Here is a 10,946-nt window from a genome sequence, read left to right as displayed (position 1 = left end):
ACTTAATGGTCCTGCTCGACGTGACGTCATCGTAGTTATTGGGGAATAAACTATATCATGGACGTACACGTAACGGCGGGTGCTTGCGGGAACGTAATAAATTTAGTCGGATGAATTAGGATGTCGATGATTGTGAGCCGCATCCGCACAGCGGCCCAGTATCGTGACATGCTCTGTGGTCTTCAGAATTGAAATGCATTTTCTCACTCTCAGCACCATGCCATGGACGATGGCAATTGAAAGTTGCCCCAGAATTCTGATCCTTTCGAGAAGTTCTCCACTGCATCGAAGCAATGCTGCCTGTGCCGTTACCTGGCTCACTGCATCGGACGTAGTTAGAGAAGGAATAGACAGCAATGCACAAAAAAAAAGCCTGAAACAGTATATTTATATTCCATACGTCTGAAGGGTTGCTTAGATGGCACAGAAAATGGAATGCTTATGTGTGGTGATTTCAAATCTTATTTTCCACTGTAGGGAGAATCTACAAAAAATTCCATGCACTGTATTTTTGCTGAAAATAAAACAGGTACACTGAAGAAACCGTAAGATTGGTGCTGAACATTTTCCCGCGTCCGTGAGTGGGCAGTTTCCCACAAAATGCGCTTGTCATGCAGCTGCAGTGCCATGTACACCTGTACAGATTGGCGGTGCATGCTGCCGATTTTGCCTTGATATTTTTACAAGGCGTAAAAACACAATTTTGCCATAACAAAGGCGAAGCGTATATATATATATATATATATATATATATATATATATATATATATATATATATATATATATATATATATATATATATATATATATATATATATATATATGTTACGAACGTAGGTTGCGTTGGCTCCGCAGAATAAAGATTTAAGAGAAGTGGGCACTTCTACAAAGACACATTTATTTATGAACGTTTCGACCGCGGTGCGGTCTTCTTCAGGACGACCGCACCGCGGTCGAAACGTTGATAAATAAAAGTGTCTTTGTAGAAGTGCCCACTCCCTGATTTACTATTTTCCAAGACTAGCACTGACTGGAACGACCAGGTTTCCCCGGTCGCCACCACAACCGATTCCAACTGGACAGCTCTTTATCCCTTACTCTAAACACGAATCGGCCAACATTGCGGAAAACAGGGTGTAAGCTGTTGTCTAGCGCACTCTCTTTTAAGGGCAGAGCGCTCCGCCTAAGGCGTGGGATAGATTTCCAGCACTAAAGGTGCGAATAGTTGCGGTCGCCAATGGAAACAAGTTCCCTCTTCGAGAAATGTGAAGTTGTAGTTCTTTTCTTTCTCCTGTGTTCATATCCTACGTTACTGAATTCACTTTTCAATTCAGTTTCTTTAGTCACCATTCTTTCTTCATTAAGGTCTCATGCTCATTGAAGGATCTGAAATGAACAAAAAAAAAAATATTGGCGGGCGATCATTTCGATTGATGCGGGGGAGTCTGCGCTAGCACTGCGATTACGGTTCTGTGAAAAGTTTGTGTTGACAGACCATGTTATCTCCACTTCCGCCCTCTCCCCTCCGCTCTGACGGCGTAATTCAGTACCTCGCTCTCCAAGTTGCTCCTCCCTCAACTCCGCTCTTTCCTTCTCTGTCCTCTCTCAGAAGCTTCAAACTGCTGACAACAACGGCGGGTTTTATAAAATATCGCTACCACTGCTATAGCACTGTAATAATAATAAAAAAAGTGGCAGGATACACACGCGAATCGCTGGCTTCTACTTCCGCGGAAATTTATTCTTATCTTTCTGAATTCGGTTGAGGCTATCCTTTATTCTTCCTCTAATAATTCTTCCACTTCTTCATATTTCTGTTTTTCCAAGCAGCGCGCCATCGATAACTTGGAGCCTCTGACAACAATCTTCCTACCTGCGCGGCAGTGTACACTGAGTGCGCCGTAACAACCAATGTGCAGGGTCGCTCAGCTTGAAAGGGAACAGGGGAGCGTGTGGTCGCCGCCGTACATAGAGCTACTCGCCGTACCTCACGAAGCGCTGGCGCCGAGAGGTGGCGAAAATCGGCGGCACTGACGCATGCGCAGTAAGCACGGCCGGCTGCTTTTTACACGCATGCGTCTGGTGCCGCCCATTCTCGCCTGCTGTGCGCGGCCACACGCTCCTGTGTTCCCTTTCATATGGAGCGACCCCGTACCTCTGTATCGGGCTGTCATTAATCGTTATGCAAGTGAACTCGGATCAGGGCAGTTGCCCAGGTGAGCTCAGCATTGCGGAAGCAGAAGTGATGCCGCAAAATGCGGACGCTGACATCGCGCAGCACACGGTCGCCTTAGGAAAAACGCTAAGGCGCCCGTGTGCTGTGCGATGTCAGTGCACGTTAAAGATCCCCAGGTGGTCGAAATTATGCCGGAGCCCTCCACTACGGCACCTATTTCTCTTTATCTTTCACTCCCTCCTTCATCCCTTCCCTTACGGCGCAGTTCAGGTGTCCAACGATATATGAGACAGATACTGCGCCATTTCCTTTCCCCCAAAACCAATTATATTATATATAAGCAAGTGAAAGTCTGGCGTGTGTACAACTAAGCTCGTATATGATCGCCAGCGGATAATTAAGTTAAGGGTTCAACCAATCATGAACCGATGCCAGTATGAGGCTGCAATAGCTGCTCGCTGCACGGTGATGCATTCAAAGATGTCAACTTACGCGAGCTGTCTTTCTGGAAAAGCAACCTGTAGTTTGTCTTCCATAGCACCAAACAGCTGGCTCGAAGTTCGACCACATTTCGGCGGTGGCAAAACGCAAAAACACCTGTGTGGGCTGAGATTTCAGAGCTCATTATAATTCTTGTGACAACTGTAGTTCACTCTAGATGCGATTTCGCTGGACATTCGCATCTGCCTTGATAAGCTTTTGTAAAGCTCCAGCAGTGCTGATTATGGAGCTCTGTACTTTCACCCCGGTAAGAGTCCAGGTGCAAACTGACCTGGGAAACATAAATGGCACCCATGTCTTTGAAAGCATACTAAGCTTCATACATGACCATGCACATAGGAAGTCAGGCCATCCACGTTACATACAGGCGCGCTCGAAAGAAAAGGAAGACATGACAAAAAAAAAAAGCAGGCGACGAAGCAAGGCATGATGTTGGGCTCGTTGGTTCATAGGATCAGCAAGCATAAAACTACGCGAAGAAGACGCTTACAAGTCCCCTGTTTTCACGAAATAAATACATTTGGAAGCTTTGCGCTTTGTGTGTGCGTGTTTGTGCTCTCCTCCCGGTCCGTGTTCTTAGCGCAGTTTTATATTTGCCGAAGAAGAAGACAGCCACGAAATGACACAGAATTTTGTACAGGCGATAATTTCGACCATCTGGGGATCTTTAACGTGCACTGACATTGCACAGCACACGGGCGCCTTAGCGTCTGCTGTGCGATGTCAGTGCACGTTAAAGATCCCCAGGTGGTGGAAATTATTCCGGAGCCCTCCACTACGGCACCTCTTTTTTCCTTTCTTCTTTCACTCCCTCCTTCCCTTACGGCGCGTTTCAGGTGTCCGCCGATATACGAGACAGATACTACGCCATTTCTTTTCCTCAAAAACCTATTATTATTATTATTATTATTTTTATTATTATTATTATTATTATTATTATTATTATTATTATTATTATTATTATTATTATTATTATTATTATTATTATTATTATTAATGTAGAGTAATTCATTTCAGCAACCCTTCCACCCAGCGTTTTCCACGTGCATACTTTAACTTTTTCTTCATTACATTCAAACTTCGACAACTTCGATTTATTGTATAATGGTTGCAGTTGTATGCGAAGCTCAGAGCGCAGTTTTCGAGCCCAGTACAGGAACTCGCCGTGTACGGCTAACCGGATGCGACGCTTCCGTTCGCTATATCCGTTACTCCCGTATAAGGTACGAATGCATCCTGTACACTCGGCTCAGATACGCGTCCCGTCCGTCCGTAGACGCGCAAGCGTCTCGTCTTTCCTGGGCCTGCGTAGTGCCACGGCAGCTTTGAAGCCCCGCGTGCGAAGTCGAGCCAGCTGCTTGCGCAGCGTTTCGCGTTGTATACGTATGGCTGGCGTCGCGTCAGGGACGTCACCGCTAGAGCCCGGTCGTCGGTGGCGGGTCGCAGTTAGACGCTCGTCGGTGACGTGAACGCTCTCTCCCTTTTTCAAGGCACCCTCCTCTTCTCTCCGTCGTTTCAATAAAGCGTTAACAGAAGCAGTGACGTCACAAAATGCGGACATTATACGTAGAGAGCATCATGCATTCGGGTTCTTACGCACAGAGTAAGCCTCGGCTCGTGTTTCCCTATCATTCTCATTTTTACGCCACGGAGATATATGACGTATACGTTTTAGCGGCAAGCAACAAGTCAATCAAAACGAAGTTGTTTAATGTTCGAGCACGACGAAAGAAAACCACTTACCGACAGCGCAAAGCCGACGAGGCGTGCGCGGGTCAATGGGCCAGGGTTGTTTCTAATAATAATAAAAATAATTGGTTTTTGGGGAAAGGAAATGGCGCAGTATCTGTCTCATATATCCTTGGACACCTGAACCTCGCCTTAAGGGAAGGGATAAAGGAGGGAGTGAAAGAAGAAAGGAAGAAGGAGGTACCGTAGTGGAGGCCTCCGGAATAATTTCGACCACCTGGGGATCTTTAACGGGCACTGACATCGCACAGCACACGGGCGCCTTAGCGTTTTTCCTCCATAAAAACGCAGCCGCCGCGGTCGGGTTTGAACCCGGGTTCGAATCTGAAAAAGGGGTTGTTTCTCCCTCTTTGAGATTTGACTGGCATTGCAATCAGCCCCACAGAAGACATGCACGTTTTCTCAGAGCCAGCGTCAGCCAATCGGGCCGATCGAGCTCAGTCCAGCTAGACTCATGATTGACTGATTCGCCTAGGCGAGGTTACACGCGAACGTGAACAACGAATAAGGCCCGTGATTGGCCGACGCCTCGGACACCGTAGCGTCGGGCGCAGTGATTGGCAGGCCCGCACAGCATAAAGCATCCTTTCTCGCCGACAGCTCTGGGAACCTGAACCCTCACTGGCTGACATCAGAGGCCATATTCTGTTACAGCTAGTCCATTTCGTTTTCACTTCATTTGGCCCTCTTAACACTAGTCGCTGCTTCCGGTGACGTACCGCAAGAACTGACGTCACGCTGGCCGTGGCAAGAACTCGCCCAAGAGCTAGGCCACTTATTTTTGCTTGCACATCGCGTCCCATGCGGCGGCGACTTGTTGAACACGACCGAGTAGCTTTCCGGCGCTTATTCTGTCTCTAGTAAGGAAGTGTTCGCTGATTGTGCGAGGAATGGGCGGAGCGCTGTCCCTGCAACTGGGCCGGGCCGGATTCGGCATAAGTAGGGTGGCTATAGTGGCGGCGTCGCGTTAATTCATACCGGTCGTGCCTGATTGGTTGTTTGCTTACCCGCCTCCTCTCGTTGCTGTCGTCAGGACCGACTTCATGGCAAAGTGAAGTGAAAACGAAATGATATTTTTTTTAAATATAAGGGCCCAGCTTTCGTTTCCCAATGTGACGTCAGAGCGTGACCGCAAACAGGCTAGACCACGTGTGATTTGGGCCTATGTATTCATCCCGTATACTTTCATCCGCTGCATTGATTGTCCGTTTCAGCAGGTATATCAGGCGTGGAAGCGCTTTATTAAACAATAGAGGAATAGAATCGGAGTGTAATGGGGAATCCTTCCACCGCTGGCATGGTGAATGTGAGCTTGTATTTAGCTGTGCAACGACGTGACGAGTTGTACTGCCGTGATCCGCCAGTCAGCGTTGTGTTCGACACAATAGATAGTTGGTTTGTGGTGCATGTGAAGGCTTCACTTTTCTCCCAGGATACAGACAGACATACGCCGGTATTTAAGCATTCTGACACTGGTTCCGATTTCGCTTGAAAACGGATTCACACTCGTAAAGTAACAATTATCACACTTGTATTGCTGCTAATAATCACTTCCTATTTTAGGCCCCCGCGGTGGCTGAGTGGTTACGGCGCTCGGCTGCTGGCCCGAAAGACGCGGGTTCGATCCCGGCTGCGGCGGTCGAATTTCGATGGAACCGAAATTCTAGGGGCCCGTGTGCTGTGTGATGTCAGTGCACGTTAAAGAGCCCCAGGTAGTCGAAATTCCCGGAGCCCTCCACTACGGCGTCCCTCATAGCCTGAGTCGCTTTGGGACGTTAAACCCACATAAACGATAAACCAAACTTCCCATTTTAATGCGTTTACTGGTGGTGGTAGTGGTTTTATTAAAAATAATAGTAAAAAGGAAGGAAAAGATTTTTGCTAGCCCCGGCATCTGCCATCGATACTGAAGCACCTGAGCTGGGGCAGCGGAAATAAAGGACAGCAGGCAGAATGGAGAAATGAAATGAAAGAGGTGAGGGGACAGGAATAGAGGACAGGGGGAGAAGTAATATGTACAAACTATTTACACAATAAGAAATGTGTCCAGGTTGTGCGCGTGATTAGTTCATTTTAGAGGAATTAAATCACACACGCGCACAGCACTGTGTTGGTTACAACTGGAGTGGGGCGTCCAGTTATTAATCGTTCAAGGTAGAACTCGCGGAGCGTTCGGTCACTGCGTGTGAGTACCTGACGGAGAACAGACGGGACGTCAAGCCCGTGTGTTCGAGGAATGCACAGAGGCTCACCAAAGTTCGCTCACGAGTGCGCGCACTGCCCTGCGGCCACAATAGCGTCTTGATGGAGTCTCGTAATATGCCCTGCTCCCTATAGACCGCGAGCATATCGCGACGAGCATCGGCGAACTGCGCCACTTACTGTTTTACTGATACGATTATATACATTCTGAATTAGTTGATCGTATCTCTTCTCCAGTTGTTTCCGCTCGCTTTTCTCGGACTTTCTCTGCACCTGTTCTCTGCATCTTTCTCTGCACCCGCACACCTTTGTGGGAGCCGAACATCGTCAAACGGGCCCCCTTATCTTACACAGCTAGCGCTGTAATGCAGAGACTTCGGTGGGGTCCACCTTACCAATGCAGGTAGGCCTCTTACCTGAATAACAGAGGAGCCGCCATATCATCATCATCATCATCATCATCAACAGCCTGACTGCGCCCACTGCAGGGCACAGGCCTATCCCATGTTTATATGTCAGGGAACAAGCTTTTTGCACAAAATTGCAAATTTTCTTGTATTTCGCTACTAAATTTGAGGATGGCTTTTCGATAGCGTACGCCAAGGAGAAAACTACTTAACAACCGCAGAAAAAACTGCTGTGTCACACATACGTATGAAGTAACCAATAAATGAATGTTGAAACTTTGTTCCCTCTTATATTGCTGGCGACTGTACAAGCGCAAACAATAGCCTCGAAATATACATTGGCCCTAAGGGAGCTCCGTTAAGCGGAGCCCAAAAAGAAGGTGCCTTACTGTTCGAAGGAATAGTATACAGAATTTAATGCAGTAAATGGTATTCTGCGCGTAGCGCGGATTAACCTGAATGCTTTCCTGCTTAATCCCCGACGGATAATCCCGGTCCTTTCATCTTGGTCACAAACGCTACAGCGCCTGTCCAGTTGCGTAAGACTGCTCGCTCTCAGTCGGAGCTAGGGATTATCCTCGATGGACCAGGGGCAGCTGCACGGGGCCTCACGGAAGGATCCACAATGTGCTGCCAGTCTTCCGTGCAAGGCACCATCCACTGCGACTCTTCTTGCACAGCATTTGGTCTGAACCTTGCTGCGACGTTCTGAGAAGACAAACAAAATAAAGCACCAAATGCACTCGGGAAAGCTTAGTTGTTGCCATGGCCATTACACCGCTGCTACTATAGCGTGATGGTCTGGGCCAGCGCCACGCGCGTATTAAAGCCTATGTTAGAAACACTATATTTCGCCTGATGCAACCAGCTAATGAGGCAGATGGGTGCATGACGAGGAAAACGCAAAAATGACCCTCGTAAGTTCATCTGACCCACGAGGTCTTACGGTGTAATTGGATGCTACACATGTCGGAATCTATAGCGGAGGCCTGGAACGGATATATACTCTGAACAAACCAAAACGTGTAACTCACTGATATGGAGGGGATATGGGGATACAAAGGCGCTCATTTTTTACGCTCAACGAGATCATGAATGGGACTATAGATTAAATATAGGCACTACCCAAGCAGCACACGTAATCGGCCCGATATTGGTAATGTTGGGAAAGACCGGTCCTACAAAGGGCCAGAGTATCAATGTATATCGCCATTGATATACATGGCGATAAATATATAGATTCGAACTGTAAGGATGTAGTACATAAAAGAGATGGAAAAGCATAATATGGGACTCGTTATAGATGTACACGAACACCTGGGTGACTGTAACGCGGACAGTCACGGACAGCTGCTCAAGTCCAGCTTTCTTGGGCAAAAATTTTGAATATTGGAAAATTGCAAGACACTTATAAAAATATTGAAGGTAATGGTCCATTATTCTGATATGTAGCAAAATCTTTCCTTTAAAGTGTTTCTATTGATCGCATCGAACAGTTAAGACTGCCTTAGAAAACCAATGGGGAGCGGTTTTGACGATAGCAAAAACGTGGATAGAAAAAAAATACAAGACTGCCCTTGACTGATCCGCAGATATATTGATTGTTATAGTTAAACCTTAGATGATATGAAAAAGTTGCGTTCATAAACGGTTTCCCGCTCAAAAATGCCTTTGTTCAGAATTGCTGGGTATGAACATTAATGGCCCCTGGAATGCGGAAGACGAGCAGGTCTTCTTTGCTCGATGGGTTTATGTCGCCTTGTTTATAAGTGTGCATACAAGTCGAGACTCGAGTTAGAAAGATACCAACAAGCGTACAAGCTAGCAAAGAAACTATTAACAAAAAGAAATTTACGAAGAAATGACTGCTTCATTCCGGGTCACGCGGCCCGCTCGAAAATCTTCAGCAGTTTTGAAACCGCGTCGGGTTTCGAATAGACTTGAACGAATTCGAAAAAAAAAACATTCAGCCAACAATATTTCTAATTTAATTTTAAGATCAGTTGCAGTCCTCTTTCACCTCCTCATATATATTTTTGAAGCTTAGCCCCAGCACTGCAAGGCAGTGGTGGCACTTGGCGTCAAGGACACAGTTGAAGTTGTTGATGACAAACAATTTATTGAATAAAGAGCTTTGCGCCCCCAGAACTGGGAGGGGCCCTTAGTCTAGGGCTCCTACGGCCTTAGCTGTCTGCTGCACCCCGTGAACCAGCTGACCTTGGGGCGCTAGGCTTAGGCTTCTATATATGCTTGAATACTCCACTTTAAAAAAGGGACAAGTCTCAATGACGAATTTGGGGGCTTTTCGATGGTGGCGCCATCTAGACGCGGTCTACAGCCGCGTTTACATTAATGCGACAAAAGTCGACTCCAGTCAACTTTTTGAGGGAAAGTGCAAAAATGTCGAGGAAGAGAGCAGCGAACGATTCACGCCTTTCCCCATTTCGGAACTTGCTCTTTCCCTCAAACCCGCCGCGGTGGCTCAGTGGTTAGGGCGCTCGACTACTGATCCGGAGTTCCCGGGTTCGAACCCGACCGCGGCGGCTGCGTTTTCATGGAGGAAAAACGCTAAGGCGCCCGTGTGCTGTACGATGTCAGTGCACGTTAAAGATCCCCAGGTGGTCGAAATTATTCCGGAGCCCTCCACCACGGCACCTAATTCTTCCTTTCTTCTTTCACTCCCTCTCTTATCCCTTCCCTTACGGCGCGGTTCAGGTGTCCAACGATATATGAGACAGATACTGCGCCATTTCCTTTCCCCAAAAAAACCAATTATTATCAATTCCCTCAAAAAGGGGACTAGAGTCTACTTTGTCGCATTCATGTAAACGCGGCTAATAAAAGCGGTCGCCATTTGTCGCCATGGTCTTCTCAAGAGGTTTTTATTTTGCTTGTTCTACCCCTTAATTTATCTCTCGCACTTTTGTATCTATAGATTTTGGTTACTGCATCAGTTTCACTGAGTTTGTTGTCAAGCGCTTTTGCGTTCATGAACAAAATCGAAGTTTGTAACTTGGACGCAGCTAGTTTAGGTAGTTGACAAGGGGTGTCACCATAATCCGCAAACCCCAAAATTTTGTGCCAGTCAGACCGCCGTTCTTTAATACATCAGCTCCATGGGAAGCTTCGAAACTCGTAAGATGAAAGTGTTCCGATCACGGGCGTCGCTATCATGTTCCAGAGCGTACGTCGAAGCAAACTGCGATAAATTGATTACATAGACATTCAACTTATCGCCTTACTGCATGAACCCATCATGGCGCCCACTATGGCTCAAGTGTCGCCGCCATGTTGCTGAAGGAGGAGCACGGCAAAAATCGGCACTGCACATCGCAAGCTTCAAGCGCCGACATGCACTGTGCAAGCTATGCATGGTTCACGATCATGGCGCTCATGATATGTCACTGCAATGACTACACTTGGTTACGAAATGAAGCTTTATGCTAGGGCACGGAAGCACTTGAGAACCAGCATGGGGGGTGTGGGGAGAGGGGAGGGATTTGAGATTCACTACCCTGTCCACTCTAGATGAAAGCCCGAGAAAAAAATTGCAAAAAAGGCGGGCATTTCTTTGGTAGGGGCAGAAGAAGAGGAAATAAAAAAGAGGGGGGGGGGGGGGGGTCGGAATGGATATTTCACTGTTATTCTTTGGCCGCAAAAGAAGATAAGTGCCGGATTTTTTATTTTTTGTCCGTTTATGCTTTCCTAAAAATATCCCCCCCCCCCCCACCCCATTCCCTTTTACCTTCCTTTCGAGCAATAGGATTCGGCATAAAGCTCCTGCATTATCTCCATTTCGCACACTTTTGAAAATTGCTGAACTTTCCCTCGAATGCCCGAATTTCATCACAAAAGAGTTTAAATCCGATTAAAACCAAGAGAATACACGCATAGGTGATCTGTAGCTGTTT

This window comes from Amblyomma americanum, chromosome 9 (genome assembly GCF_052857255.1).
Source record: "Amblyomma americanum isolate KBUSLIRL-KWMA chromosome 9, ASM5285725v1, whole genome shotgun sequence".
Classification (NCBI taxonomy): Eukaryota; Metazoa; Arthropoda; class Arachnida; order Ixodida; family Ixodidae; genus Amblyomma; species Amblyomma americanum.
This window is presented reverse-complemented; position numbering follows the sequence as displayed.